At 36.7% G+C, this 7,075-nt stretch overlaps 1 pseudogene; it reads right to left on the bottom strand.

Annotated features, from left to right (window-relative positions):
- Nucleotides 1–6,407: 6,407 nt before the first annotated feature.
- Nucleotides 6,408–6,731, bottom strand: LOC114037253 (annotated as a pseudogene).
- Nucleotides 6,732–7,075: the final 344 nt, after the last annotated feature.

Here is a 7,075-nt window from a genome sequence, read left to right as displayed (position 1 = left end):
AAGTAGAATGGGATAAAATGCATGGGAGGAGAACAAAGAGCTCAGAGAGATGTGAGACAGCTTATTTCTGACTGTCAAGATCAAGGGACAGCTTCATGCTTAATGGAATTGGTAGGGAAGTTTTTAGAATTTGGGTAGGATTTCAAAAGATATAAATATAGAGGCTGCAAAGGGAGATATTCCATGTATGTTATAAGTACAAACACAAAAGCAGTGACGGGCAAGGCAAGGAAGGGGGAATGTCTATTTTCTTCACAGAAAGATCTTTTGGAATTCAAATATTGGTTTGAAGAGTATAATATCAATCAAAGTTCTTGTACTTTTACTAAAATTCCTATGTCTTTCTATGCATTATTCTTCTTAAGCCTATCCTTTATTTTTATTGGGACCTTCAGTTTTGGTACCACTCAATACTTTGCTTGGCAATTGCACTGAATTTGATTTTACTTTCTTCCCATCCTAATTGTGTCCCTGTAATTAGCCAGTTTAACTGGATATTCATCTCTCCTCTTGAATCACCTGCTGTTTTGTCTTATTGAAGATTACAATTTGCTAAACCCTAACCTTTGGTTACTTTATTCACCCAGCTCATATAATTTTACTTATGTACTGCTGGATAGAGCTGGGCAAAGTCACAAAACTCTACTGACTGGATTCACTACCAATTAATGCCATATAATTGCAACTGGTCTTCATTTCAGTCAAGTAGTCCTTTTGTTTCTTTCATGTTGATTTCTCATGTCCCATTCCTTACCTTGGTTGCTTCCAAACTTATATTCTATCCTTATATCTCTCATCCCTTCCCTCCCAAACATTTGCATAAGTTAAGACTTCATATCATACTTCATTTAGGAAACAGAGACCATTATGGTCGAGAGTTATTTCCCCCTTCTTTTCAATTCACAACTAATTGACATTCTACCCTATTCTCTTTTGCTTTACTCTAGTCTCTCTTGAAGATTTAAAGTAGCCCTGCTCCTGACAAGAGTAAAATCCTCTATGTATATATCCTTGATTCCATCCCATTTTTAAGGTTTTTCCTCTATTATCAGCTTCTTCTCTACCTTAAAATTCAGTCTTTCCCTAACTGCTCATTCCTTTTTTGGGACCTAAAATTTCCCTTATCCTTTAAAACACCTAAATAGCCTCTATAATATTTCTATACGCAGTAAATGTCTTAGAAAAATGCTCTCCTTATTTCTTATATCCACTGTATCTTCTTTCATTCTTATAAACCCCATATAATCTGACTTGTAACATCATAAATCAACTGAAATTATCATTTTCAAGGTCAACAATAATTTATTAATGTGTATATCTGATAGATTTTTCTGAAAACTCATTCTTCTTGATTTCTCTGTAGTATTTGACACTCTTGAGCACCCCCTCGTCCTTTTATAGTGTTTCCTCTCTGGATTTTTGTTACTGTGCTCTCTCTTGGTTTTCCTAATATGTGACAACTAATTCTTAATTTCTCTTGCTGCAATATCACTGTCCCATCATGCCCTCTAGCTGTGTTTATGTCAAGCTTCTGATTTAGGCTTTCTACTATTCTTTCCTTTCATGTTCTCTCAGTGACTGTATTGTTTCACATGGGTTTTTTCATATTCCCATTATGATGAAGAGTCCCATTTCTAAATTTCCTGCCCTAGTCTTTATCTCTTAAGCTTTAGAATTGTGTCATGTAATGGAAATTCCAAAGTGGATGTCCTTTAGGTATCTCCAACTCAGCATATCCCAAACCCACCCATTATTTTCCCCGTTTTCCACAGACCCCCTGGTTCTCAACTTTCTTACTTCTTTAAGAGTATTATCATCCTTGCAGTCACCAGATTCATAGCTTCACTGCTATCCTTTTCATGTCACTCTTATCTTTGTCCCCACGTTTAATCAGTTTTCACAGAGAGTTCTTTCTATCACCACAGTTTCTCCTACATTTGTCCTTTTAAGTTCATTTACTCAGCCACCACTCTACTTCTGACCCTTGTCACTTACTCTCTAGAATAGTACAGTGTCTTCTAATTGGTGTTGCTGTCCAAAGTCTCTCCCCTCTTTAATCCATTGATCACATTTCTGCCAAAATGGCTTTCCTAAAACACAAAATTGAGCATGTCACTCCCTTACTCATTAAACCTCAGAGGGCTCACTAATTCTCATAGAATCAAATAGAAACTCTCATTTTTGATTTTTAATTGCTTCCTGAAAGAGGACCCAACCCTTATTTCCAGCCATAGTGCACATATATCTTCTCTCCCTTAATCCAATCTAGTGTCTAGCTAACATAACGTTCTTGCCGTTCTTCATGTTGTTCAGTCGTTTCAATAATATTTGACTCTGCATGACCCCATTTGGGGTTTTCTTGGCAAAAATACTGGAGTGGTTTAACATTTACATCTCCAGCTCATTTGACAGATGAAGAACTGAAGCAAAAAGGGGTAAGTGACTTGCCCAGGTCCACAGAGATCGTAAGTATCTGAGATTGTATTTGAACTCACAAAGATGATTCTTCCTGATTCCCAGCACAGTGCTCCATCCACTGAGAACCTTCTTTCCTCATATTCAGCATTCCATCTACCATCTCTGCGCTTTTGTCCTGCCTGTTCAAAAGGCTGAAATTAAGGAGTATTTTTCGTTCTATCTTTGAATCCCTAGCCCCTAGCATAGTGATTGGCCTACTTTAGGACCTTAGTAAATGCTTGCTAATTGATTATTTTGTGGTTAGTCTTTCAGTGATGACTTAGTCTATAAGCCATAAGAATTATTGGAAAGATCATTGTACCCCCAGTTTATGGCCTAAGATTGCCTGAAATGCTCAGCTTTTCTGTTTTTTGCTTCCTGAATTTCACCATTAAAGAGACAGTTTTGTTGGATGTGCTCTCTTTTCTTTTAACACTTAGTTGAGATCAGGTACTAGAAAGAGTGTTTTGCTTGAAAATTATAGAGAAAGCTTATGTGATTTTGGAACTGGCTACACCACAAAGAAGGCTAGTCCTGAGTGCATCGAATGAGAATTTGCAGGAAGGGGAGACTAACTTGGATGCTCAGTGGGTACCAAGGGAGCAACATGAAGGACCTGCACACCAAAACTTAGTAAAGAATATAAAGATGGAGGAGCTTACCTGAAGCAATCTTCACATTCTTTTTAATTTTTGGCACACTTGGCTTGATTTTCATACCTGAGAACCTGCTTAAAATCATAGATGGCAGTTGTAACAACCTCTCTCCCTTTGCTAACATAGTTTTTAATATTTCTGGACATTTAAGATTTGTTTTGTCACAGTTTTTTCTACTCTTGGACACAAAGTCACTGATGCATCTACATTTTGATAACAAAAAAGGTGGAAAAGTATACCTCTTATTCCATTCATTTCTTCAATCCATTGCTTGAAATAAGACTATTTGTTCTCCATTCAGGCACCTATAGGCTTATGTAGAGATGGACTGAGCTTTCAAAAGTGTTGAATATTCATATGCCCAGTGCTGACGTGCAGTTGACAAAAACTTTTCATTTCCTTTCTTCTGATTTCTGGGCCTGGTAGGATCCAATTATATTCTCAGTCACAGTAAGTGCATTAAGGTGGGATGCAGTGATGCCTTCCTAGCTATGCTTGCCACTTTTATACCTCAACTATAGCTTTTAAAGTGTTTTGAGGGAATCACATTTCTTAGTATTTAGTTATTTCTCTCAGGTTGATATATTTGCTATATTCTTACATCATTTTATTTTCCTTCTGAGATTCAAGCTCTCTAAATTTGCTAGGATTCTCTGAGGATGATAGAACTGCAGTTCTCCTGAGGTTTTCTATAGTTATTCAGTGTTAAGGGCTCTCCAGTCCCTGATCTCAAATCCTGGGTCCTATAGCCAGCTTGTTAGCATGGCCCTTGGGAAATGGAGTCCATTTGAGGACTCTATGACACCTAGATGCTGTGACTGATCTTGATAACACCATAAACATCCCAGTAAACTTAGGATAACATTTTTTATCTTTTTGGCAAGGTAATGGGGTTAAGTGACTTGCCCTTATTACTGGAACATATTACTGTGATATATTACTGTAATCTCTTCGCTAGTATTTTATTTAAGAGATAGAGAAGCTGTGTTTCAGGGAATTTGCAACCATTTTGGGGATAGTGACAGAAAGAAAGCAGATATCTAAAAAGGACAGGATCTTTGGACAGAAGTGTATAGAGATTACCGTTATGTATCAGATGGTACGTTATCTATCAGAGTCACTAGGGATATCGGTAAGAACAATGTGGCCTGTAAGACCTGCAGCTCCCAGATATTGGAAAAGCCCATGAGAGGAATTCTGTCATCATAGTGAGGTTGGCCATATTATGAGAGTTCTCTTCACTGTCTGCAAAGCTAAAAAAAAAAAACAGCTGTCAAATGATGAGATGAACACTCACTGTGTTGGATGTTAAAAGACCTTAATTTCAGTTCAGTGACTCACCTTGGGCAAAGCACAATTCTTTTGTCTACCTCAATTTTCTTATTTGTTAATGAGAGAATTAGAACTAAGACCTGGGATGAGGGGATTGGTCTATGAGGTCCAACAATTTTTTAAATATGTTCATAAGTTTATTTCCATAGAGTTTGTTTCCTTCAACATCTATTTGTTTTATTTTATGAATTTAAAGATATTATTGAATAAAGTTCCCATAGATTTCACCAGAAGGGCCCCAAATCACATGAAAAACCAGTGACCACTGAACCAGGTGATTTCCAAATTCTCTTCTACATTCCAGTGTAACTGCAAATCTATGAAGAAGATCATCACCCTGAAAAGGTGATGAAAAGATGATGATAATAAAAGAGATTTCTTTAAATGTGTGATTCTAAAGAATTGTATAAAACTATTTTTTATAAGAACACTGTGAGGTAGATAACTCAAGTAGTAATATTACCTTTTGACACAAAAGGATACTAAGGCTCAGAGAAATTATTTGACTTTGCCGTATTCACAGAAATACTAAGAATCAGGATGTTAACCCAAGTATCTGATGTCAAGGTTGACTTGAAAGTTCTTCCAGGTTCCTGTGCTGAGGGAAACCTGAATTTGCTCTTTATGAACAAATGATTGTCTTCCATTCTTTAAGACAAATAGTGTTACAGATTCTCAAGCAATTTTGAATGCTGTCCAGTGCTCAGGATGGATATCTCGTCTAAGACTGTCATTTTGATATTATCAGTAGTTCAGTAGCCTAGAATTGTCACAGAAAAGAGGGCAATGGCAACATTTTGAGACCAACTTGGCCCATTTCATTGTGTGCTCTTTGTTGACCAAAGACTCTGCCGCCAACCATCTTGAAATACAAATCCATTCTTAACTTGAAGCCTAACTCTTAGGGCATGCCCATTTTTGTTGAATTTGTTTTACCCTCTCTATCTGCAGAAGATAGTGTAGGAAATAACTGCTCTCTTCTCATTCTGATTCAAATTGACTGAATTAAAATACGCATCTACTCTCATAAACTTATGACTTACATCACAAAGCTTGTCTTCAAACCAAGTATAAGGCCATATAGAAATGTATCTGTACATTTAGACATGCGACAAAGTTATGACTCAGTATGTCTTTTCAATAATTTTTATCAATTGTTTCCTTTGTGCAAGCCTCTATCCTAAATCTAGATGTTTAAAAATCATGAATCATCTTTTGTTGCAAACTTCAATGGTTTTTAAGCCTTTCAGGAGTTATAAGAAAAACATGCAAATAATTACAATTCAAAATACCAAGGAATAAATGGATGAGATGAGAACAAACTGCTCAGAGAAATGTGTGAGAGTGAACTTCTGACTGATATTATCAGGGAGAACTTTCTAATTTATGGAGGTGGTAAGGTAGTTCTTCGAGGATAGGTAGGTAGTATTTTAACAGACAGGCAGAAGTACCCTGGGAGACAATGTTATAGACATGATGTGCACAAATACACAGAAACTGAGATGTGCAAGACAAATTTGACATGAGGAATTATCTCTTTTCCCCAACACAAAGATAGTTTGAATTCCCAAATATTGATTTCAAAAGCCATACTTTCAAATAAATTCCTCTACTTAAAAAAAAAACTTGAATGTCCACATTTTACCATAGCTTATTCTTCTTTAATTTCTTCTTTGTCTTCACCAGTACCTTTAGTCCATGCACCCCTCAGTACTTTCCCTGACCATCTGCTTTGTCTTAAATTCTTTCCCTTTGCAATTGATACCCTATTGTTAACCAAATCAACTCTATATTTCTCTTTTCTTCAGTCACTTACTGATTTGTCAAGTTGCGGATCACACCCACAAATGCCCATGTAAGTCCAAAGTCAGCTAGCTTAATTACTCACTTATTATTTATTAAGAGATTTTGAGGTTTCAAATGTCTGTGAGGAACTCTTCATGAGTAACAAAATACAGTGTGTTACAAGATTTGGTATATGTAACTTTTGATGAGTGAAGAATCCATATGTTTACTAGGAGGGATAGAATCCAATTATTTTTTTAGATGCATGGAAAGGAATAAAAATGAGGTATAGTCTAGCATCTCAGATCTTGAAAGCTGGCAATGTTAGGGTGAAGTTCCTTCAACAGCAAAATTTCTTGAATTGCACCTCTTGTAAGTCCTCCTCACTCTGTAAGATGATTTTCATCGTGTCTACCATCTGACCTCTAGTATATGTGGACCCTTGTATATAGCACCATAAGTACCTTCTTCAGTTTTCTCTATTTTTGGATATTCCTCCATAGCTATTCAATACGCTGGCAACTCTGAGAAGTCCAAAACCAAAGGGGCACAGATGGCAGCATAGGCACTGGTGGCAGTAGCAATGACAGCAGGAGAGTCTCCTCCACTTCAGTTCCAATGGTTTCACCTGATGTCATCCCTTTTGTATTCCATACCTTGTTCAGTTGTTTCTCAATTGATCAACACTCTCTCATATTCCCATTTTTTTGCCACCTCAAAAAATTGTATAAAGGCTTTTCTGCTTTCTCCTAAATTCTGCCTTTCCTCTTCTACTCTCGTTTCCCTGGTCAGAGAAATGCATTTCTGTACTTAATTCTCTGTCTCTGTATCTCTCTCCCTCTCTG

Source organism: Vombatus ursinus, unplaced genomic scaffold, assembly GCF_900497805.2.
Source record: "Vombatus ursinus unplaced genomic scaffold, bare-nosed wombat genome assembly UNPS02000582.1, whole genome shotgun sequence".
Lineage (NCBI taxonomy): Eukaryota > Metazoa > Chordata > Mammalia > Diprotodontia > Vombatidae > Vombatus > Vombatus ursinus.
This window is presented reverse-complemented; position numbering and strand designations above follow the sequence as displayed.